At 43.3% G+C, this 24,186-nt stretch overlaps 1 pseudogene; it reads right to left on the reverse strand.

Moving 5' to 3' along the window:
• Window positions 1-23,756: 23,756 nt before the first annotated feature.
• LOC140707904 (U2 spliceosomal RNA) lies at window positions 23,757-23,920 on the reverse strand (annotated as a pseudogene).
• Between the last annotated feature and the right edge of the window lie 266 nt (window positions 23,921-24,186).

A 24,186-nucleotide genomic window follows, 5' to 3' on the forward strand; every position in this document is an offset into this window, starting at 1 on the left:
CTGGTGTTTTGGAGCAGGGCAGAGGCCAGTGTTAATGTTCTCTTCCCTCGTATCTTCAGTTTTCTAATGCCAGCCTAGGGCTATAGACATCAACATGCTAAACCTCATGGAGGAATTATTTCCAACCATTCCATATAAAATTGTGCATACTTTATGCTGTGAAGATCTATGAGCACTGAGTATTTCGTTCTCCTATCCAGTCTTTCCGTCTGTTTTCTTCCCCTCTCCCTAGCTAAAAAAATAATAATGTTAATCAGGACACAAGCAAAGAAGAAAAAGCAAAAAGATCTCGTCCTTTCCCATTGACCGCAAGGGTGCATGTGCCTGCAGTACCATATCACAGTTGTTGTTTTTTTGCTTCCATGAAACAAACATGCCCGATTGACCTTTGAAACTTTCAAAAGCGCAGGGGGGGGGGGAATCAAGTCTACAACTAATACCACTCTGCAGTTGTTCCCCACCAGTGCTTCCGCCACTTTTTCTTTCCCTCTTGATGAAATCAGAGGCAGGGAGAAAAATCTGTAATGCTGGAAGGGATTTCAAGAGAAAACGACAACGCTTGCAAATTCCCATCGCTGCAATTTCTCCTGAAATTGGCCAATAAAAGGAAAATAGAGATATCATACTGAAAGATTAATGTCATCCTCCATTGGGCGACAGAGAGACAGAAGAATAAGTTACTTAGGCAAATCTCTCTTTTCTAAGAATAATTCTCCCCAGCGCTGTTCCCCCCAGCCCAAGAAAAAATCTCAGGAACCTAAGAGGACTTAAAAAGACATTTTGTATGAAGGGGTTGTGACAATTTAGTGTATAACAAAAGAGAGCAAGTATAGAATGTTTCTGAATTCTGGGGAAACATTGAGAAAGTTTCTTGTGCCCAAACTGAACTTCTTCACTAAAGATGGAACAATCCTATTCATTCTTCCTTTTTCTTTTCTTTTCTTTTCTCTTTTCTTCCTTGCTTCCTTCTTTTTTCAATTATTCTGCACTGGGGTGTTGGGAACAAGGATTCATTCTCTGTTGAATTGCACAAGTCTGAGCAATATGTGGTTTATTTTTTTTGCAATAATTAAGTAAATAAATAGTCAGTCAATAAATATTCATCTGCAGGAAGTGCTCTGAGAAAACTTGGTCTCACTTACAGAGGCCATGGTTATTGGCAGTACAGCACCTGCCAGTCGTGTGTGTGTGTGTGTGTGTGTGTGTGTGTGTGTGTGTGTGTGTGTGTGTGTGTGTGTGTGTGTGTGTGTGTGTGTGTGTGTGTGTGTGTGTGTGAATACAGTGGATCCTTGACTTACAGACGGCTTGACTTACAGACTTTTTGAGTTACAGACTTCTCTGGCCGCAAAATTTAGGTTTGACTTGCAGACTGAGATTTGACTTACAGACTAGAAAAAAACCAAAATGGAACAAAAACGGCCTGTTACGGGATTAATCGGTTTTCAATGCGTTGTAGGTCAATGGAGACTTGACTTACAGACTTTTTGACTTGAGAACCGCCTTCCAATACGGATTAAGTTCTCAAGTCAAGACCCTACTGTATATCCTTTTATGCTTTGCATTATGTTTTGGGAGGTTATAAGAGTTACACATGGGTTTTGAATAGCGATGGGGACAAATTAAAAAAATGGTGATTCATTTTGATTTGTGATTCATCAAGGTTAACGAATCAATGAATACAAATTTATGAATACTCAATATATGACGAATCAGCTATATTTGTCGAAAAAACGATGCATTTTTATATTCATCCCCATCTCTAGTTTTGAACTATGTGCTCCCTAACCGCCAGCATTGTTGAAGGGAGAAGGGTATTTGGCTGACTGGCAGGGATGCAATTGTCCTGGGTCTTCCCCAAAACTATGGTAGCAACAATGGTGGACAGATCCGGTGGGCAAGGAGTGACTACAGTGGGGGCAACGGGAGAAGGGGACAGGCAGTAGCAACACAGGCTTTCTAGGGCCATCCTAGAAAGGTGAAGCTTCATTAATCCTATGCAAGGTAGCATAATGCCAAGGAGGAAGGTAATCTGAGGAAATGCCTCTGGAATGGCATTGCATTGTGAGAGGAGAGGAATCACTGAGGAAGCAGTGGTAGCCATCATGAAGGACACCGGAAGTGCTGGTTGACATTTGCACTCTCAATGTTAAGGTTCAGTAATCTTTTGTGTCTTCCTAGACCTCCCTTAGACTCTGATGACAGCAATAGATGCCCTCTCCAGAAAATTACATATGAACATACACAGAGTTTTGCATAGATATTTTGCACTAAATGGGGAGTGGGGGAGGGAAAATCAAATGGAGGCAGAGGGTCCCATTCTTGGAGTAATGTGTGATGGAGGCCTTGGTCCAAGAAATTAAAAAGATATTCAGTGAGATGACTCCTACTGCTTAACTTAAGAAGTTATTGAATGCATTTTCCCCATTTCATAAAAGATGAATGATTGTGTTAGCCCCCTTGCCTGAAGTCATGTGTGATGGAGGCCTTGATCCAGGAATTTTTTTAAAAAAGGAAGGAAAGAATCAAGCCATTCCTGACTAACTGCTGAGTTAAGTGATTAGGAGAGAGCCATCTGGCTTTAAATCTTTCCAGTGTCTTAAGTCTTCTCTGCACATCTCCCCAGTCATTGGCCCACATATTTGGCTGATCAACCTTCTTTTCCTTCTGCTGTGTTATTGTGCTTCTACAACAGTTAGAAGTGTACTGTTTGAACGCCACTGCAATCTGTCATGCTGTGCTTTTTTCACTTTTTCCTCCTTCCCTTCCTCCTTTTTTTCCAATAACCCTCAGGAATGTTTTCTTTCTTTGCCATGCTCTTGAGATTAATTGCCCAGCAATGGGAAAAGTCACTTTTTTTGGATTACAGCTTTTACCAGCATGGCTACTGGTTACACTGGCTATGGGATTTGAGAGCTGTGGTCTAAAGGGAGTAATTTCTCCAAGTTCAACATCTATCTGCTGATTGGCTACATGGAGGCATAGGATCTTCTTTGCTGGGCCTCTGTGATGTTGCCATATTATCCATCACTTCTAGAGATGGACACAAACCAAATCACATACCAAATTCCCAGTTTTTTTTAAAAAAAACTACATACAGCATACGAGGTTGTAAAAACTCCACCATAAAGCACTCAGAAATGCAGTGGTGCCTTGCTTAACAATGATAATCCGTTCCAGGAAAATCGCCGTTAAGCAAAATTAAAAACACCATTGAAACACATTGAAACCCGTTCAATGCATTCCAATGGGGTAAAAACTCACCGTCCAGTGAAGATCCTCCATACGGCGGCCATTTTCGCTGCCTGTATAGTGAGGAATCCGTCCCTAAACACAGCGGGGAGCCATTTTAAGCACCCGGCTGCCATTTTGAAACCGCTGATCAGCTGTTTTAAAAAACATTGCTTTGCGAAGAATCAGTTCCCGAAGCAGGGAACCGATCATTGCAAAGTGAAAAAACCCTATTTAGACCAATTGCGATCGCAAAAAGTTTGTCGTACAGCGATTTCGTCGTAATGTGGGGCATTCATTAAGCGAGGCACCACTGTAGTTTACCACCATCTTCTTGGACAGCTTTCCAAGGTCACACAGACAGGTCCTTCTCTCAAGTGGCACTGTATTGGACTCTCATCCTTTGGCTCTGCAGCTAGATACCTAACTCAACAAGATACCAGCCAGCTAAATAAAATTGCAGGCTGTGAAGTCGATTCTAACATATGACAACCTTTTCCAGGATGTTCCAGGTATAGAATACTCTAAAGTGATTCACCATTCTCTTCTTCTGATGATTTCTTGGAAATATGCAGCTTGCCCAAGGCCACGCAGGCTGGCTCTACTCACAGGAGACACCGTGGAGAATCAAATCCCAACCTCTGGTTCCACAGACAGATATCCAAACCACTGAGCTACTCAGACGGCCCATCAGTACCATCGAAGTGCTTATTTGAGCCTTGTGAATAATGATCAGGAATTGAGCCCAACCCTCTGCTCAGTGCAGGAATCTAAATCTAAGTATAAATTGCTTGCGTGAAGGTTTGTGAGGTTAAGCAGCAGTGCCATTGGCAACCGTCAGAGATTCATCCAAAGGGTATGAAGTTTGTTCTGCAGATCTTATTAGCATAGGCCTCTTCTTCATCCCTGAAACTCAGGTGCTAGAAAACAATAGCATGCAAAAAATCTATTCCTTACTAATATACTGTATGTATACATATTTGACAGATACTTTCCCTAGCCAGCCAGCCAACAAGAGACATGTTGGGCTGAACAGCTGCCTTTTAATTATTCCCCAAAAGTCTCCATTCCTGAGAGAGAGAGAGAGAGAGAGAGAGAGAGAGAGAGAGAGAGAGAGAGGAATTTGCATTTGTACAGAACTAAGAGAGCTCTCCATCACCTCCCTAAGGACTTCACCACTACATCTGCAAGATGAAATTTTTGAGATTTTACAGGGCAGGGCAGAGGGAGAGGAAGGGGACTGTAAGCCAAGATAAAGTAAGGTAGCTTAGCTTCCTTTCTTGGCACTCCTGTGCATCCTCTCCACTTCTGTTTCATACCCCATTTCTCGAACTTTGATTCCTAGGGGGAAGATGCCTCACCGAGGACAGCAAGAGTTCTTTCCCACTCCTGCCTTGGTTCAGATCCTGCTCGGGGGCTTACCTGAACTGTTGGATATCTCAGTGGTTTCTGCAGAGGTTGGGGGTTCAATTCCCCACTGTGCTTCCTTGACAGGGTTGGACTGATCCACAGGGTCCCTTCCAGCTCTGCAGTTCTGTTGTTGTTAAAAAACACCAGACAAGGTCAATCAAAATTACGCAAACATTGACTGGCATTATGTAACAGATACAAGGTAAAGGTAAAGTGTCCCCTTGACATTTAGTCCGGTCGTGTCCGACTCTAGAGGGTGGTGCTCATCCCCGTCTCCAAGCTGTAGAGCCAGCATTTGTCCGAAGACAATCTTGCATGGTCACGTGGCCAGTGCGACTAGACACGGAACGCCGTGACCTTCCCACCATGGTGGTATCTATTTATCTACTCACTTTTTTACATGCTTTCAAACTGCTAGGTTGGCGGGAGCTGGGACAAGCGACGGGAGCGCCCTCCGTTGCTTGAATTCGATCTTATGACTGCTGGTCTTCTGACCCTGCAGCACAGAGGCTTCTGCAGTTTAACCCACAGCAGCACCACGTCCCTTGACAGATGGGGTAGAGATACAAGTTTTAACCAAAACCCTAAGTATCTGTTAAATATCAGCACAACATGTACGTTGTTCCTCATATTGCTGGGTTTGTTTGTAGCTCTGATGGTGTTATTTCTGACATCTGCAACTGCTTGTAATGCTGTGTGAAATTCTTGTTGTGGTGGTGGTTGTTGTTTCATAAGTGGGTGAGATAGGTGGATCCACCAATGCCAGATTTGTGTTTCTTGAAATTCCAAGGCCTGGAGCAGGATCTTGTGTCATAATTATGAAATTTTGTGTGTGCGTGCATGAGCCCACATGCATGAAGAGTGTAAAAAACAAAGGTCAGGATCCTATTGGTTTAGAGTTAGACTCGCATGACTTTGCCATGGCTCATTGAATTTAATTGGCAAGCTGCCCAGGCACATCTCGGGCACAACTGGGATATGCCCTGGTGCCACATCAGTTAGCAGCAGTTAACTCTGGCAAATTCATCAGCCTTATGTGAAAGGTCCCCAGACAGCGACACGAATCTTTCACTTTGCCTTAGAGCTCCACGACATGGCTGCTGCAGCAGCTGCAGGAGACAACATAGGACACAGTGACAGCATCTGAGTTGGCTGGATAGCTTGGGGGAGGGGGTTAGGTGCCATTCTGCACCTGTGAGTGGAGCCAACCTGGGTGGCCTTGGGCAAGCTGCACCATCCCAGAAGACAAGAATGGCAAACCACTTCTGAGTATTCTCTACCTGGAAAACCCTGAAAAGGGTCTCCCTAAATTGATATTGACTTTATGACATATGATAATGATGGTGTTGATAATGAATGGCATCTGGCCCTTCCTTGATGCCTCTGGGTTTGGGATGTCCAGGGAATCTCTTTAGCTTCATCGTGCAGTTCCAATTTCACCCACTTTCTTCTCTGGCAAGAAGAGCCCAATGTATCCTATGCAAACCTTTTCTTGGTTCAAACCACAGACCATCTTTCTTAAAATGCTGCATGCCTTTTGGAATAATAATCCTTTGAGATATTGCTCTGCCGTAAGGAAACCAGTGGCTCCTTGCTCCTGACCATCGTCTCCCTGAAATCCCACAAACACTCTGATTCAGTCCGGTTTTGCACTTACGTCAGAAGAAAGTGCATGTGTCCTGTCAGTACACACAATCAAACTGAACCCTGGATTGATGTCTGAACTCTTTCCTTCCCTCTGTGTTTACTCTCTCCCTCCATCTCATGTCGAATGTTGATTGAAAGCTATCTTTATAGCATCTTCCTTTATGCAAACACTGAAATTCATCTCAAGTCAAGCCAATGGTCCTGTAATTTATCTAAGGTTGAACTATGGATACTTGGGGAATTTGAGTGTTGAGCAGAGTTTCTGGGGCTCATGAGGCAGCTCAGTGAGTTGGACAGAGGTTGGGAGTTCAATTCTCTATTGTGCCTTCTAGAACAGCCAGTGCATGTAGCCTTGATCAAGCTTTGTTGTTTAGTCATTTAGTCATGTCCAACTCCTTGCGACCCCATGGACCAGAGCACGCCAGACCCTCCTGTCTTCCACTGCCTCCTGGAGTCGGGTCAAATTCATGTTGGTCACCTCGATGACCCTGTTCGTCCATCTTGTCCTCTGTCATCCCCTTCTCCTCCTGCCTTCACACTTTCCCAACATCAGGGTCTTTTCCAGGGAGTCTTCTCATGAGATGGCCAAAGTATTAGAGCCTCAGCTTCAGGATCTGTCCTTCCAGTGAGCACTCAGGGTTGATTTCCTTCAGAATGGATAGGTTTGTTCTCTTTGCAGTCCAGGGGATTCTCAAGAGCCTCCTCCAGCACCACAATTCAAAGGCATCAATTCTTCGGCGGTCTGCTTTCTTTATGGTCCAGCTCTCACTTCCATGCATCACTACAGGGAAAACCATAGCCTTGGCTATTTGAACTTTTGTTGGCAAGGTGATGTCTCTGCTTTTTAAGATGCTATTGAGGTATGTCATCGCTTTCCTCCCAAGAAGCAGGCATCTTTATTTCAGGGCTGCTGTCACCATCAAGCTACATGGTGCCAAAGTGCCCCCTGAAGATGGGCCCAGTAAACGATTTCTGCTTTATGCTGGAATTTTTACAACCTCACATGCTGCCTTTAGTAGGTTTGGCTGGGAGGAACCTTTTCTGGGCTTGGGTGACTGTCAGTCTATCCAGCAGTAACCGATCATTCCTTCCTGCCTCAGAATTCAAAGAGAGCCCTGTTTCTCTGCTGAATGCTCTATTTTCATCTCTTTTGTTTGTTGCAAGTCAGTTATTTGTTGTTTATTACTTTGCTGTTATTCTTTCTACTACGAATGTCCCAGAGTGAGTTACTGAGCATGTAAGTGCCAGTTAATGATAAAGGGGTGGATTAAATGAGGGACTTGGCTATATCTCCTCTGAGAATCTCTGTGGCTTTTGTTGTGTACTAAAAGGAGAATTTTAGCCTGAAATCCTTAACCCTGCTATATTTTATACTTAAGAAGCACTGGAAAGGGTTGCCATAGGTCAAAAGCCACTTGATGGAGTTTAATTACGATTATTATTCAGACCTTTAGGACAAAGTTCTTTCTATTAGTCTCTTTTCACATGAAGAGCACACTCTGAAGAAGAGAGCAGCCTCTTCTCTAGACACTTCTGGAACCAAGGAAATCAACATTACGTTGAGTATCTATGTGCACAGCAGATGTGGTACTGGCTGAACCATTGTTCTGTGCATGAAAAAAGCAAGGATGGAGTTTAGGGGCTGACCTATCCCATTTCCTTATATATTCAACTTAACCCTCTACGATGGCTGAAAGGTGGCTTTGCTCTTTGTCAGTTCTGATCCGAACTCACCCGATCCAGCTCTCTCACGTTACTCTTATTTATTTATTTTATTTATTTATTTGATTTATACCCCGCCCATCTGGTCTAAAAGACCACTCTGCACGTCTCCAATCATTGTGTCACATTTCCAAGCCATTTAAATGTATTCCACAGAGAAATGCATTATCTGAGAACATAAATCTTTGAAAATATGCATATGAGCCTGTAAATAAACATGATTTTTCATTTTGTTTCTTTATCTTTTTTTTTTAATACACGAGAGATTGTGAAGATGGTACTCTTGGGGCTTGTATGTGAATGCATATATGGTTGACATAGACTGGAAATCATCATCATCATAAAACCTGTCATCAAGTTCAATTTTGATTTATGGATTTATGGCAAACTTTTCCAGGGTTTTCTAGGTACAGTATAAAGACTCAGAAGTAGCTTGGTATTCCCTTCTTCTGGGGATGCTTTGGGGCTGTGCAGGTTACCCAAGGCTACACAGACTGATTATTCTGGGGAAAATACAGCAGCCTCCTTGCCAGAGATGGTTGCATGTGGTGTGTGTAATGCAATCGGAAGGCGCAACAGAGGGGGCTGAGCTCATGATCCAGGTCTTCATCCTGTCTTCATAAGGCATAAACTACATGATGAACTAAACCTCAGAATGAGAACGGAGCCAATTTTGAACCTGGGATGTCATACCAACTGAGATATGACCCTTCTGCAGAGAGAAACATCTACGTTGTCCCGGAAGAATGCACTTTAGCAAAGACAGTTTGGGCTCGTATACATCTAAATTGTGTATTTGTGTCTCCAGGGACCGTGCATTCAGAAACAAGTGCTTATTGCTGTTAATAATGAATGTGCATTGTCCGTTTGTTTACAATCCACAACTCTTTTCCCAGAGACCTCCTCAAGGCAGAGTTGTTTTCTATTTAAAGAAGAACAATTCATCCATTTGTCGAAAATGCAATTTTCCCAGAACTTCTGGGCTTAGTCTAATTTGCAGGTGGAGGAGGGGGAAGGAACTCATCCATGGAAGTAACAGATGGGGGGAAATCAGATCTAAAGAGAGGGAGAGAAATGTGTGGAGAACATTAGGACGCCTGGGGGTCATTGCAGGAGTGCAAACAGTATTGTATGGTTATATTTAATACAGAAAAGGGAACTGCTTCATCCGCCTGAATTCCATGAGTTGACCTCAAAATCTGAATCTCAACACAGGATTTGTTGATAAATGACCGTGTACACAAATATGACCATATTTGTTTGTGTGTGTGTGTGTGTGTATGTGTGTGTGTGTACAAATACATGCATACATACATTCATATATAGATACATTATCATCTTAATCTTAGAACTGCAGTGTTGGAAGGGACCCTACGGATCATCTAGTCCAGCCTTTGTCATGGAGGAGTACAGGGGAATCGAACTCCCAACCTCTAGCTCCAAAACCAGATACCTAAACCACTGAGCTATCCAGCAGTTTTAGATCTCAATTTGAAAAAAACCCCAGCAACACTCCATGTCTTGTTCTCATGCTAAAGGCAAGAGGTCTCATGGGACTTGGGTGTTCCTTGTCCAGGTGTTTCATCCTGTTACGACCACCTTGGTTGATGGCAAGAAGAGACTGGGACCTTAAGGTGTATTGTGCCTGGGGATGTGGTGGCGCTGCGGGCTAAACCGCAGAAACCTGTGCTGCAGAGTCAGAAGACCAGCAGTCGTAAGATTGAATCCACGCGATGGAGTGAGCGCCCGTCGCTTGTCCCAGCTCCCGCCAACCTAACGGTTCGAAAGCATGCAAATGCAAGTAGATAAATAGGGACCACCTCGGTGGGAAGGTAACAGCGTTCCGTGTCTAAGTCACACTGGCCATGTGACCACGGAAAATTGTCTTCGGACAAACGCTGGCTCTATGGCTTGGAAACGGGGATGAGTACCGCCCCCTAGAGTCGAACACGACTGGACAAAAATTGTCAAAGGGAACCTTTACCTTTACTAAGGTGTATTCCTGTTGTTGTTATATTGTTTCAAAGTGGCTCGAAATAGTTTGAAATGGTTTTAAATTTATTAATTGTGTATTTTAGTCTGAGAATACTATTTTATGTTTATCGTGGTTTTTAAGCCTTTTTTGAAAAAAAAATTGCAAGCCGCCTTAGCTACCAAGCCTAAACAAACAAGCAATCCTTTAGATAAATAAAATATCTTTCCCACTCCTATTATGCATTTCCCCAAAGATTCTTCAACACAACACTCTGGGATCAAGCCAAAAGGGTCCTTGGAGTCCACCTGCAGCTCCCTGATCAATGGATGACCTGGAACACGAGCTACAGCTAAAGCTAGTGTACCACTGTTGAATTCTATGGGGCTGTTTCTTGATATGCATTGACAAAGCTTGCAAATATAGTTTCACAAAATGAGTCTCTTCCTATTCACAGACAATGTGGGCAATTATAAGCACAACAAAATACTACCATTTGTGCACCCGAGTCCTTGGCAGCAGTACCAACGCTGAAGTTGCTTCTAGAACTGCAAAGTTCAAGTGTCCCATTGAATTCAAATTCAGGCAAAAATCCAAGATATCTCCCACCACTGGGTTGGTTAGCCGTAACACAGAAGAACTATTTTTTTGGAAAATTCAAGTTCTTTCTATTCTGAATATGAAGAAATTTGCAAATACAGGTGAATTCTTATTGAAAGCAGATAGAAACCAATCTCCTCTCTTCCCATTCTTCTACAGTGTCTTTTCTGATACTTTCATTGCATTTGATCATGTGTTTTTTTCCTCATTGATTCTGGAATAAGATTCTCAAGCCTATAGCTGAGCAACCTAAGTTATATACAGAATTCATTGTGTCTCCGTCCGATTGAATTCAATGGAGTAAGCTGGACATAACTTGATGTGTACTAGAGTTAAGCACAGCCCAACTTCTGCAATATCAGGCTAAAATAAAAATAAAAAATAAAGTAGGTAAACATTTTGTGGCACCCGAAAAACTGTGGGACATGATGGCACTGTGGGTTAAACCGCAGAAGCCTCTGTGCTGCAAGGTCAGAAGACCAGCCATCGTAAGATCAAATCCATGCAACGGAGTGAGCCCCCGTCGCTTGTCCCAGCTCCTGCCAACCTAGCAGTTTGAAAGCATGCAAATGCAAGTCGATAAATAGGGACCACCTCGGTGGGAAGGTAACAGTGTTCCGTGTCTAGTTGCACTGGCCACGTGAGCATGGAAACGGTCTACAAACAAACGCTGGCTCTATGGCTAGAGTCGGACACGACTGGACTAAATGTCAAGGGAAACCTTTACCTTTACCTTAAAGACTGTTTTATTTTAATATGAGCTTTCTTGGACTAGTCCACTTCTTCAGACATAAGAGAGGGACTTGTCCATGAATGTTCACACTAAAATATAGCAATTAGTCTTTAAGGCCCCACAATGCTTTTGTCTTCTTTAATTTCCTCTTGTTTCTGGTTTGATAGGCTAGCATAGACTGAGGCGGCTACTTCACTTCTAAAACTACTTAGCTGCAGTATAGAATGTGCTGTGCAGGCACTGAAAGAATTAAACTGACATTTTTTTCCTGCATCTCTACTCCCAAGAGGCCCTTGTGAACACAGCCTGTTACAATTATTTTTGTATTAACACAACTGAGCTGAACACTTTGTGTCTTCATCTCAAGGCATGTGGCCCACAAATGTAAGTGGCTTGCATAAACAAACAAATTGGAAAGCCACCTATCAGATCTGCTTGGGTTTGGATTCCTGCCTTGAGCAGGGGGTTCGACTCAATGGCTTTATAGGCCCCTTCCAACTCCATGATTCTCTGATTCTATCCAAAGCACTCACAAAACCCATTAGCTGGAGATAGTGGAAATTTCTCCTTGAAGCTCCTATGAAATGGGCAAGAGCAGAACCAGTCAACTATCTTTAAGAAAGGGTAGCAGGTGAAATGAATCAGGCATTGGGAATTTGCAACTCCAATCTGAATATTGGTTTCTGTTAACATATATTCAAACCGAAACGGCATCCTTTGAAGCCTTGGCTTCCTATTTGCCTCTGCTTAATTTCTCCAAATTCAACATGCCTCAGTTGAATTTGTTTATATTTATGAAAGAGAAAGCGATGCAAGGCCATTTAAGGTCAATGAGCCTTGAAGTAGAAGCAGGACTTACTTTAGCATAATCAGTCGCAACTAGAGTAGGCGCATTTGAATCAACAGGACTCCTGGAGGAGTTGACTCATCAAATCCCCAGACCAGTGTCCTGTTGCATAGCTGCACTGGCGAAGTGCAAATTATTTCCTCAACAGTGCCTGATTGCCAGTAATCAGTGTTGGATTCTGCCCAACACTGCATACAAGTCACACACCAGGCAAAACTGAAGCAAAGGATCTTTAATTAGGAGTAGTTTGCCCTGCTATTCACATTATGCTGGCATTAGCTACACAACAGGGTAGTGGGCACGGTTTGGCCCTTGGATGTGTCTGTTCTCTGCCATCAAGTCAGAACTGACTTACAGACTGTAACAGGACAATTTCAAGGAAAGTGAGTTATTTAAGGAGTCGTTTTACCAGTTCCATACACACCCAGTGAATTCCTGCGGCCAAACGGGGATTCGAACACTGTTCTCCAGAGTTCAAGAGTCCATATCTCTGTCCTCTATACCACAAGGGAATCTTTGGGTAGTTAACCTCTCCATATCACATTCCGAAGACAACTAACAAAAGGAGAAACATATCATCTTCATTACCTACTTGTGAGATCACCCAGAAATAGTTGGCTGGCCACCGTTGGGACTTGTCTTGAAATGGTAATGTTCTTCCTGTGAACTTACGATGAGAAAGCTCAAGAGTTATAAATCAAATGACCCGTGGACTGGATAGTTCATGTCCTGGCTTGAAGACCTTCACAGTGGGCAGCTCTTGGGGTGCCTTTTTCTGTCACGTCGAGAAATTCAAATGACTTGAAATGACCCAAACGCCAGAGGGGAATCTCATCCAAATGTGCAAAGAACTGGAAAGAGCCCTGAAGCACGCTGAGCTTGTTTCACTGCCCATTTTATTAGCAGTCTGTTCACTGCCTGCTATTTTCCCCTGGATCAGCTCTTTCGTGCTCCAAATGTTCTTTTCTGTCTTCCCCCTACCCACGTCTCATTTCAAAAGTCACTGCAGCCTCTTAACCTTCCAGCAGCTTGCTCCAGGATGTTACCCTCCTATCTTGGAGGGTCACCAGGTATCCGTTGGGTTACGAGGTTATAATAGTATTGTGATCTTCAGGTTTTAAGAAATCAGGCTGTACTAATTAGTTGTTCTTGTTGCTTCTGTTGTTGCTTAAACATGCTAGCAGACGACAGATCTCTTTTCCCTTGAGTTATAGTGCTTGCTTTTAAAAGCTTATTCTCGAATCTTGGGCATATAGGAAGAGGTCCTCAGCCCTGATTGCTCAATGTGAGAAGAATGTGCTCCAAACTGCTCGGAAGCAGGGCCACAAGCTCAGGATACTGTGCAGGAACAAGATGTGACCTTGCCAGATTGCTTTTCCTGACAGCAAATATCTATGCCAAGAAAACAGAGTTTTCAGGCAGAATCCCATCACCAACTGCCGAGAATTCTGTAACTATTGCGTATAGGTGGGGGCCCCCTGTAGTCACTCCAGCAATGTCCGGATCACAGTTGAATGGTTCAATTTCATCCCCATCTTCCCTTTCACTTGCTTCTTTTGAGTGATGCTGATGGGAACTGCAGTTGCATAATGTCTGGCAGGCCATGGGTTCATCACAAACACCTGAAAAGTGTGGGTAAAATGCATAAAGGCTGAGATTGGGGCAATGACTGACAGAACAGGGGTGCGAAACCAACAAAGGCTCTCCTGGCACTTTTAAGGCCACCCTGTTTCCCTGAAAATAAGACCTAACCTGAAGATAAGCCCTAGTATGATTTTTTCAGGATGCTCATCATATAAGCCCTACCCCAAAAATAAGCCCCACTTAAGTGAAACCCCGCCCTCTGTCCTTGTGCAGCAACCAGAAGAAGATTACATGACTGTATTTGAATAAATGTAGCTTATTGTCCATGAAAACAATTAAACATCCCCTGAAAATAAGTCCTATTGCATTATTTGCAGCAAAAATTAATATAAGACCCTGTCTTGTTTTTGGGGAAACACGGTAACAAAGTTTACCCAGCATCAGCATATGGGGACTGGGTTATTGTTGTTAGATGCCATCAAGCCAACTCTGACTTTTGGTGATCCTATGAATACGTTTTCTTAAAAACTATCCTCAAAAAGCCCTGCTCAGCAGTTCTTAAAACTCCAGGCTTTGGCTTCATTTATGGAAAAAACTTATTATTTGTTAGAGCAGTATGACAATGGAACCAATTACTTTGGGCACTCCAATGCTGGAGGCCTTCAAGAGAAAATTGGACAACTTTTGATTTGGATTCCTGCACCAAGCAGGGGTTTGGACTCGATGGCCTTACAGGCCTCTTCCAAATTAATGATTCTATGGTTCTATGAGTCCATCCACCTTATACAGTATTTGGTATTCCTCTTTTCCTGCTGCCTGCCACTTTTCCTAGCATTATTGCCTTTTCAAAACCTGCCTTCTCATGATTTGCCAGTTTATTCAGACGCAGCCCATGAAATCCTCTGGCAAATAGATCATCTCTCTCTCTCTCTCTCTCTCTCTCTTTGTCTGCCTGTCTGTTTTAATTTACGTAATCTAGTTTAATTTAATTTAATTGATAGTCTTCAACATGCCACAAGATTCTTTAAGCAGCAGAACCTCATCACCCATTGAGTGCACGCACAATGCTCCACCATTTAGGCAGTGACGATTTTCCACAGCTTTGGCAAGGAAACATCCAGGACCTTCTTGCGTGGATGCAACCCTTACTGGAATCATTTGAGGCAAGCCAGAGCTTGCAGGAGTTCTGCAGGTGGGATGTGCAGTAGATGCAACACTAACCCCTGCAGTAAATGCAACGCTAACTGCTTTCGCTGGTTTTGTCGAAACAGATTAAGACAGCTACCTTTGCCCCCAAAATACGGGCAGATGCTTTCTGGTGTATCTCCTTCATATCCTCTTCCTCATCTTTTGTTTCTTTCATGCTTTTCTGAAATGTAATCTATAATATCTCTGAACAGATCACAATCGACAGTAATTGTTATTATCTCCCATGCAATTTTGATTACTATTTGTCATTTTGTTAGGCCTGTAACCTTTTAAATCTTCTCATTTATCACTGTGAGTGTAAGTGTGATTTATGACTGTGTGTCCTTTCAATTTTGTTATCATTCTTTATTACATGCGGAACAATTTATGTATCCATTTAAAGAGAGCTTCATCGTCAAGGCCATTTTGGTACCTGAGCTTGAAATATCCACATCGCCAGTGTCCCTCTGGCTGTGTCCAAAGCTGAAGGCCCCAGCAGTCCACAGAAGTGATTTTTTTTGGAAAAAAAAACCTGGATGATTGTGGGAGATGCTACCCAACAAAGTAACTTTTGGCATGCTACTACCCTGTTTCCCCCAAAATAAGACCTAACCTGAAAATAAGCCCTAGTGTGATTTTTTTTCAGGATGCTCATAATATAAGCCCTACCCCAAAAATAAGCACTAGTTAAGTTAAACCCTGCCCTCCACCCTTGTGCAGCAACCAGAAGATGACATGACTATCAAATAAAACATCCCTTGAAAATAAGCCCTAATGAGGTTTTTTGGAGCAAAAATCAATATAAGACCCTGTCTTATTTTCGGGAAAACATGGTAGTAGGACAAACCACAACATTGAAATCATTTATTTAAATGGCAGCTCGCTGTCATTGGTAGTCCGACACACAAGGGGTCAGACTTATAAATTCAGTGTATGACGTTTGAGGGGACAATGGGCATATACAGAAAAGCTCGGCTCAGATGTTCCCTCTGATCAGTAGTAATTAAGGATGCTGACATGTCTTTGGATCCAAGTACCAAGTCTGAGTCTAACTCTTTGGTACCAAGTCCCAAGTCCCTATTAAAAGCAAGGGTTCTTTTTTTCCTCCAGAAAAAAAGGGAGAGGTTGGGTGGGTTCTAAGTCCTTAGGTCAGTCCCAGTCACTGAAACAAAGAAAGAAAGAAACCCAAGTTGAGTCTGAGTTGAGTCACCGATGCAACTTAAGTCCAACTTGACACAAGTCCTGAGACTCAAGTCCCCATCCTGAGAGTCAAGTCCCCCATCCCTCTTTTTCCCTACAGGGAAAGAGAATCCAAGTGGGTAGAGAAATAACAAGCCAGCCAAACAGTGAATACACCACAGTCCAGTCCCAATACCTCAATGGCTAGCTGTTTATTAATTAAAACATTTCTATTTCACCTCTTATCTGTACACCAAAACTTCACGACCTGGGCAAATCAAGATCTACAGATCCCAAATGGCTGAAATGAGACCCGACCCCCCCTCAAGTGCCAATTGAGCTTCTGTGGAGAGATTGTTTCACAACTAGGATACCAGAGCAGAGAAGATGTGACATGGTAGTGCAGGTAGAAGGAGCTGGACTCAGGAGCAGAGAAGTATATGGTTGTTGATTGGCGAGGAAGATCCAGATGGAGACCAGCCAGCCAAACTATAGCCCAAGCACCACAATCCTAGTCAAGACAATCCACAGGAATTTTCAAGAGGAACAGGGAACAAACTTGCATGAAAGCATATTGTTGTGCTGTAACAACACAATGGCTGGAATCCCAGAGACGAGTTACACAAATGGAATACCCTGTGGAAGAGAATTAAAACAAGTTAAAGAAATCTCTTTAGATATTATGTCTTCCTTGTTGAGTTGCATGTCTCAGCAGGCAACAGATAAAGTCTATGGAGATTTCTTAACTTATGCACATTTCTTTCCAAAGGTTACTCGGTTTGTGTAACTGCAACACAGGATTTCAGCCAATGTATCCACCTATGTTCATTGAAATAATAAATACATTTAAGATTTGGAAGGCAGTTAGATTAGGCATCCTTCAGTCTCGAGAGACTATGGTAACGTGCTCTGAATAGAGGACTTGGAACAGCATCTAGTTGTGGCTGAGAAGCCAATTCGAGAGTGACAATCCCTTCCACACTGAAGACAAATCCAATCTGTCCCATCCAGCTCCCTGATTTCGCTGGTTTCAGGACTGCAAATCCCCCCTCTCCATGTCACTGAAATAGTCCAATGGAAAGGCAAGAGCCAATACAACTGGCTCCAGGAACATCACAGGAGTTGCCAGAATGGCATGAACTGCCTCCAGGACTCCGGATTTTGCCTTGAGGTTGACTCCTGAAGCCTTTTCCATCCTTGTGGATATAGCCACAAGGCAGTGGAGGTTTGAAATCAGAGTTTTCCTTCTCCTAGATGGGCTACCTTCCAAGGCTGATGAGCCCCACCTACCCAAAAGGAGAGGGGATTGGCCCTGGCTCATCAGCAACCACATAACTGTATGTATCATCAGAAAAGAAATGGGTCCTCCTCACTATCTAGGGGGCAGCACCTTTCCTCTCCCTTCTTACCCAATAATGTCTGCTGCGGTGGTTATTAATGTTTCTGACTTTTTAAACTGATATTGTAGACCATTAGTTCCCAACCTTGGGTTCCCTGATGTTCCTGGATGACAACTCCCAGAAATCCCAACCAGCGCAACTAGTTTTGAAGGCTTCTGGGAGTTTTAGTCCAGGACCATTAGAGGACCCAAAGTTGGGAAGCACTGTTGTAGACTAAGGTGTATCACAAAACATTCAGATACATGTTTGGAACTGTTATACGCAGCAGGATATCGACATGGAGCTCTTAAATGGCGCATTTGGAGGTGCCCTCCTCTTGGATTTCCCTGGTTTAAGGGATACAGAAAGCAGGGGATGTTGTAGGAAATGTTTTTTTGGGGGGGTGTCTACCACCCCCAAATGGTCACTAGCCATGCTGGTGGGATGTTCTAGAAACTATAGTTCAACATTTTCAACATCTCTGAGAAGAAGACCGCAGCCAGATTTCACATCGAGCTTGGTTATGTGATTTTACGTCTGTCAGAACTGGAATAATGGTTGGATTTCATAAAGTTTTTTAAATATATTATTTCTTTTAGCAATTATGTTTTAGTTTTTAGTTTTTTTAAAGTACTATTTTTATAATTTGTAATTTATTTACTTTTTTTAAAAAACACACAACTATTTGAGTCCTGCCATAGGGAGGAAGGCAAGATATGGATGAATGAATTAATGAATGAATGAGTTGGGATAAAAAAAAAACCCAAAATCTATCTATCTATCTATCTATCTATCTATCTATCTATCTATCTATCTATCTATCTATCTATCTATCTATCTATCTATCTATCTATCTATCTATCTATCTATCTATCTATTAGATTTTTACCCCACCCCTCTAGACAATGTCTACTTGGGGCGGCTTACATAGAATATTGGTGGTTTCATACAGCTTGCATTTCCTGTGGCTGCAAAGGAAAGGTCAGCCTCATCAGCTTAGGCCAGCTTAAAGATAAGCCCCACAAAAGACATCTATTTTATCTGACAGAACATCTAAACCCGTCTAGTCCTTGAGAAACATGACTTAAATACTGATGAAGAGAAATTGCCAGAGGGGGGAAAAGTATGTTTCCCCCAATGTGTTCTGATGGCTTCACTTCTTTTTCTGTCTTGTTTGAATGTTACAGTTGCTGAACTTATTTTGCTTTGTTTTAAGAGGTCTTGTGAAATCAAAGCCCACAGCGTCCTCATGGATCTTTTCATGCTTTTTAAATCCTCTGGATTACAAGTCTTTTTAGGAAATACTATGAGGAATGTTCAGAGTTTGCTGGCCAGATCATGACAGCAGGAAAACGCAAGAAGGTAAAATAATTCGTAGCTTTTCTACTTGTGGAACTGGTAATGTTAATTAAGCTTTTGAAATATCAGACACATTCAAGATGAAACTGGTAGCTGGTTGTCTTCCACACTGAAGGCAATCTTTGTCCCTCAGTCTGGCACCTCTACAGAAAATAGGCTGTACAAAATCCCAGAAGGGGGTGAACAGTGGGATTCTATTACATGAGTATTTATCTAGAAAGAAGAAATAAACGTATTAAAGCTTCAGCTGATGCAAAGACGTCTAATTGCAGTCATGGCATATTGGTTATCTCTAGAAAAGCATCTGGATTTACCTTAGAAGTACTAATCGCTACCCAATTAAAGTCAAAGACCAGAGAAGGAAAATGAGATAATTGACAGGGAAAGTCATGCCGTATGAATCAGAAATCAGAAAGTCATGCCATATAGAAGCATAGGCTCATGGAATAATTGAGTTGGAAGGGGCCTATAAGACCATTGAGTCCAACCCACTCAATGTTTTTTTTCCCCAGATATTCAGCTGAAACCTGGCTTCCTGTAGCTTGAGCTCATTATTATATGTTCTGCAGTCTGGGATGGTCGAGAACAGATTCTTCTCTCTCTCTGTATAATTACCTTCCAAGTATTTGAAAAGCGCTATCCTACCCGCTCTCAAGACTTCTTTTCTCAAGGCTAAACATGCCCAGTTATTTCAGTCATTCCAGCTAGGTCCAGAACTGGACACAGTATTCTAGATGAATATAGGAGGACTAGGACCTCACAGGATTTGGAGACCATACTTCTGTTAATGTATACTTGTCTTTTTTGCAGCCACGTCACACTGTTGGCTCATATTCAGCTTTCGATCTCCAACAATTTCAAGATCCTTCTCACTCATAGTATTATGGAGCCAACATGAATTATCATGTTGCAAAACAGAACAGGGAATATAAACAACAAAATTTTGCCTTTATATGTCACTTAGAAGTGGGAAGAAACACTTCTATATTGCTCTCTACTGCCTTTTTTTTTTTTAATGGCTATGTTCATTCCATCTCCAATATGAAGATATTAGAGAATTTTAATAAATTCTGTAATAAGGAATAGAAATTCATCTCTCCCCACTTCAAAAGTGGCAGAGATCATGTTGTACCCCTAGCTGTTAAAGAGCAGGACTTGCATAGGAAAAAAAAGAGTGGGAGTCAGAAATGCTGCTGAAGATTCTAGATTCAAATCCAGATGTTTTGAAGAGGGATGTGTTAGAAGAGGGATGCCAACCTCAGATGAAAACACACGAAGACGTGTGATAGATTACTTTGAGCAGCCATCCTCTCTTCCATGGCTCACCCTTAGCGAGCTTTTCTTTTCACGTTCATCAGACACATCCACAGAATCTCAATCCACAGGCTGAGACCCTGTTGGTCTGCCCTACTTCCACCTAGTCCAGACCCAGTGCAACAAAGTTGTGTGTACGCCAAAATCACAGACAGAAGTCTTTTAGTAGTTCTGCTGCTGCTGAAGACATCATTCCAGTTACACAGGCAGAGCTGCACAACAGGATTTTGGCCACAGACTACAAGTAAATCATTGTTCTTACTTTATTTACTTGTCAATGACACGGTGATGTTCTGTTATTCTGCTCAATATTCAGTAGCACACTGAATGATGTACCCAATCAAAAATGAATAATAATAAAAAATGATGTACAGAGTTGTGCACTTTGCTATTCTTACAGTTTTAAAAAAGGAAAAATCTAGATTCATTAAAGATAGCCCTGCTGGTCCTCCTCGATATCTCAGCGGCCTTTGATACCATTGACCACGGTATCCTCCTGGGGAGGCTCTCCGAGTTGGGAATTGGTGGCCTGGCATTGGCCTGGCTCCGTTCCTTCTTGGAGGACCGTCCCCAGAGAGTTCAGCTTGGGGAGAGGGTCTCGGCCCCATGGAGTCTCAACTGTGGGGTTCCACAGGGGTCGATTATCTCCCCAATGCTATTTAACATCTATATGAGGCCGCTGGGTGGGGTCATCAGGGGATGTGGAGCTCGGTGTCATCAGTATGCTGATGATACTCAGCTGTACATCTCCTTTCCACCTACCGCAGGAGATGCCGTTCTCTCCCTTCAGCGCTGCCTGGGGACCGTACTGCAATGGATGCAGGAGAACGGGTTGAGGCTGAACCCGGACAAGACGGAGGTACTGAGGGTGGGCGCTCCCACAGTCGGGTGTTTGGGAAACTTCCTCACTTTTGGGGGGGCGACCCTCCCCGCCAAGGATGGGGTCCGCAGCCTGGGGATCCATCTGGACCCGGCGCTCACCAAGGAATCCCAGGTGGCGTCGGTGGTCCGAACCGCCTTTTACCATCTTAGGCGGATAGCCCAGCTGCGGCCCTATCTCGAGGTGGGGGCGCTCACTACGTTGGTGCATGCGCTCGTAATCTCAAGATTAGACCACTGTAATGCGCTCTACGTGGGGCTGCCTTTGAGGCTGCTGCGGAAATTACAGGTGGTGCAGAATGCGGCGGCCAGACTTCTTAGTGGTGTGAAAAGGTACCAACACATTTCGCCCACTCTGGCCGCATTGCATTGGCTGCCCATCCGTTTCCGCATCGACTTCAAAGTGTTGACGCTTACTTATAAAGCCCTAAACGGCTTGGGGCCTCGATACTTGGCGGAACGCCTATTTCCACCAAGTTCTACCCGTGTCACTCGCGCGAGTCAGGAGGTGAGGCTGAGGAGCCTAACGCCGAGGGAGGCCCGGAAAGAAAATACAAGAAATCGGGCCTTCTCGGCAGTGGCTCCTCACCTCTGGAATAACCTTCCCCCTGACATTCGAGCGGCTCCCTCACTGGGTACTTTTAAAAAACAACTAAAAACTTTGATGTACCGGCAGGCTTTCCCGTTTATTAACTCCTGATCACCCTTCCCTTCCCTTCCTTTTTCTTCCTTAGTTTTGTCCCATCTTGTCGTAACTTTTCCTTTGTATAATTTATTTTAACCGTATTGTTGTTGTTTATTGTTGTAAGCCGCCTAGAGTAATCTTAATTGATTAGATAGGCGGGATATAAATAAAATAAATAAATAAATAAATAGCCGCTGAAAGTCCACACTTTGGACAGATGATTCTCTTCCATTTGGGTATATGGACTGCACCCCACTCTACGATCTTGGAAATATTGTGCGTAATAATGTCCATTATTACTGCGCCTTCAGGAGAAAAAAATCATTCCCACGATTGGGGAAATAGAAACTGCTGCAACTTGGCGGAAGGTTTACACAATGCCCATCTGAATTATTTTTGGCAAAATTGTTTATTCTAATGCAATCCTTTGCCACAAGTACAGTCATTATTATTTTACAAGATTGCCATCCCACAGTGAAAGCAAAGCATGTGAATAAACATAGAGTGAAAACAATATTGAGCCATAACGTAGTCAAATACAGAGGCCAGTAATATCTGGGGAGAAATAAAAATATTCATGGACTGCTTAAAGACCTCAAAAGAAAGGCCCAAGCCAATCTCAAAGAACACAAAACTCTGCAACAGCGGGATAGTAAATAATGAGGAGGAGGGCTTTTCCCAGTTTGAAAATCCTTACCATTTATGAATCTTCACACCACATCAAAAGAAACTATTCAATTTAAAAAAAACAACAACACCCTCCAGTTCATGAATGTGGAATATTGTGCTTCTGTATCCATGAATCAAAAATCCAGGAAATCCCCCCATAAGTGCTGCAGAATATTGTGCCAATGTTACCAGCAGGGGAAAAGGAGGCCAAGTTTTACATAGCAAAGGGCAGCCTGAATGTTGAACAAAACCCATGGCACAGTCAAGATGGTCTACAGCAGGGGTCTCTAAACTTTTCAGTGTGAGGACCACGTCATATATTTTACACATTTTCGTGGGCCAAAGGAGGGAAGGGGGACCCAAGTGATCCCCCAATCCCACTGTCTTTGCGAAGACAACGGGGTGGGGGATTGCTTGGGTCCCCCTTCTTTCCTCTTCTTATGCCTGGGCCATATAAAAAGGCAAGGCGGGCTAGATGGGGCCCACAGGCCGTAGTTTGGAGACCTCTGGTCTACAGGATACCTTCTTCTGCTCTCTACCATTCACAAAGTGGCACCACGCAGGGGGAAATCCCAGAAGCTGACTCCTTTTTTTTTCATCAGTTAAACACTTCAACACAAAGCAATTGTCAGCGGTGTTTTTCAACAGGATGAATGCTGAATCCTGCTTTCAGCACAATATATTGGTACCCGCCCAGGCACCAAGAATCATTGGTGGAGGAAAAATTTCTGGTGGGGAGAGGAGGGACCTTATTCTTCAAGGAAGGAAACTATTGGTTATGCCCATGAGCACAATATCTTACCCTTGTCGTCATTTCCCTATTTTATCCAGCACCTTGAATGATAGACCTAAAATATATAAATGTGTGCATACACATACACAAGTAGGGACGTGGTGGCGCTGTGGGCTAAACTGCAGAAGCCTATGCTGCAGGGTCAGAAGACCAAGCAGTCGTAAGATCGAATCCACGCGACAGAGTGAGCGCCAGTTGCTTGTCCCAGCTCCCGCCAACCTAGCGGTTCGAAAGCATGCAAATGCGAGTAGATAAATAGGGACCACCTCGGTGGGAAGGTAACAGCGTTCCGTGTCTAAATCACACTGGCCATGTGACCACGGAAAGATTGTCTTCGGACAAAACGCTGGCTCTATGGCTTGAAGAGTGGGATGAGCGCTGCCCCCTAGAGTCAGACACGACTGGACAAAAATTGTCAAGGGGAACCTTTACCTTTACCTTTTACACATACACAAACATGTTTGGGTACCTTGACGTTGGTGAAATGTAAGACTTCCTTGCCTCTTGTAAGCTCCTTCCACCATCATTCTTTTGCACACCAAATTCTGAGGAGCTGTTTCAAGGGAAGGGCAGTTACCCCTAAACCTCAATTAAGGGGCATGCATCACCCCCCCCAAAAAAAAGGGGGATGAGAGGACACGGATTTGCTAAAAATGCAAAGATGTAAATCAGATTGTTTAAATAAATGAACAAACACTACACTTGATCTTTGCCAAAAGGCCAAGAAGTGATATGAGATATTTATAGGAGACCATTTCATATCTTGGCATAACATTCAAAAATTCGGGGAAAATGGTCACGGAAGCCAGGCTGCTGTCTCTGAAGATAGTGGTGGAAGAGTAAGAGAAGGAGGTGGCACAACTATGTAGAGAGGTGATGGCGGTGATGAGAAGGGGGGGGACAGTGGGAAGTGCGTGGAGGTATTTCTCCCTCCGCCCCCAGGCATGAACCAGAAAAATAAAACATGCACGAGTTTATTTTTCCAGTGATCTGGGGCT

This window comes from Pogona vitticeps, chromosome 5 (genome assembly GCF_051106095.1).
Source record: "Pogona vitticeps strain Pit_001003342236 chromosome 5, PviZW2.1, whole genome shotgun sequence".
NCBI classification, from domain to species: Eukaryota; Metazoa; Chordata; class Lepidosauria; order Squamata; family Agamidae; genus Pogona; species Pogona vitticeps.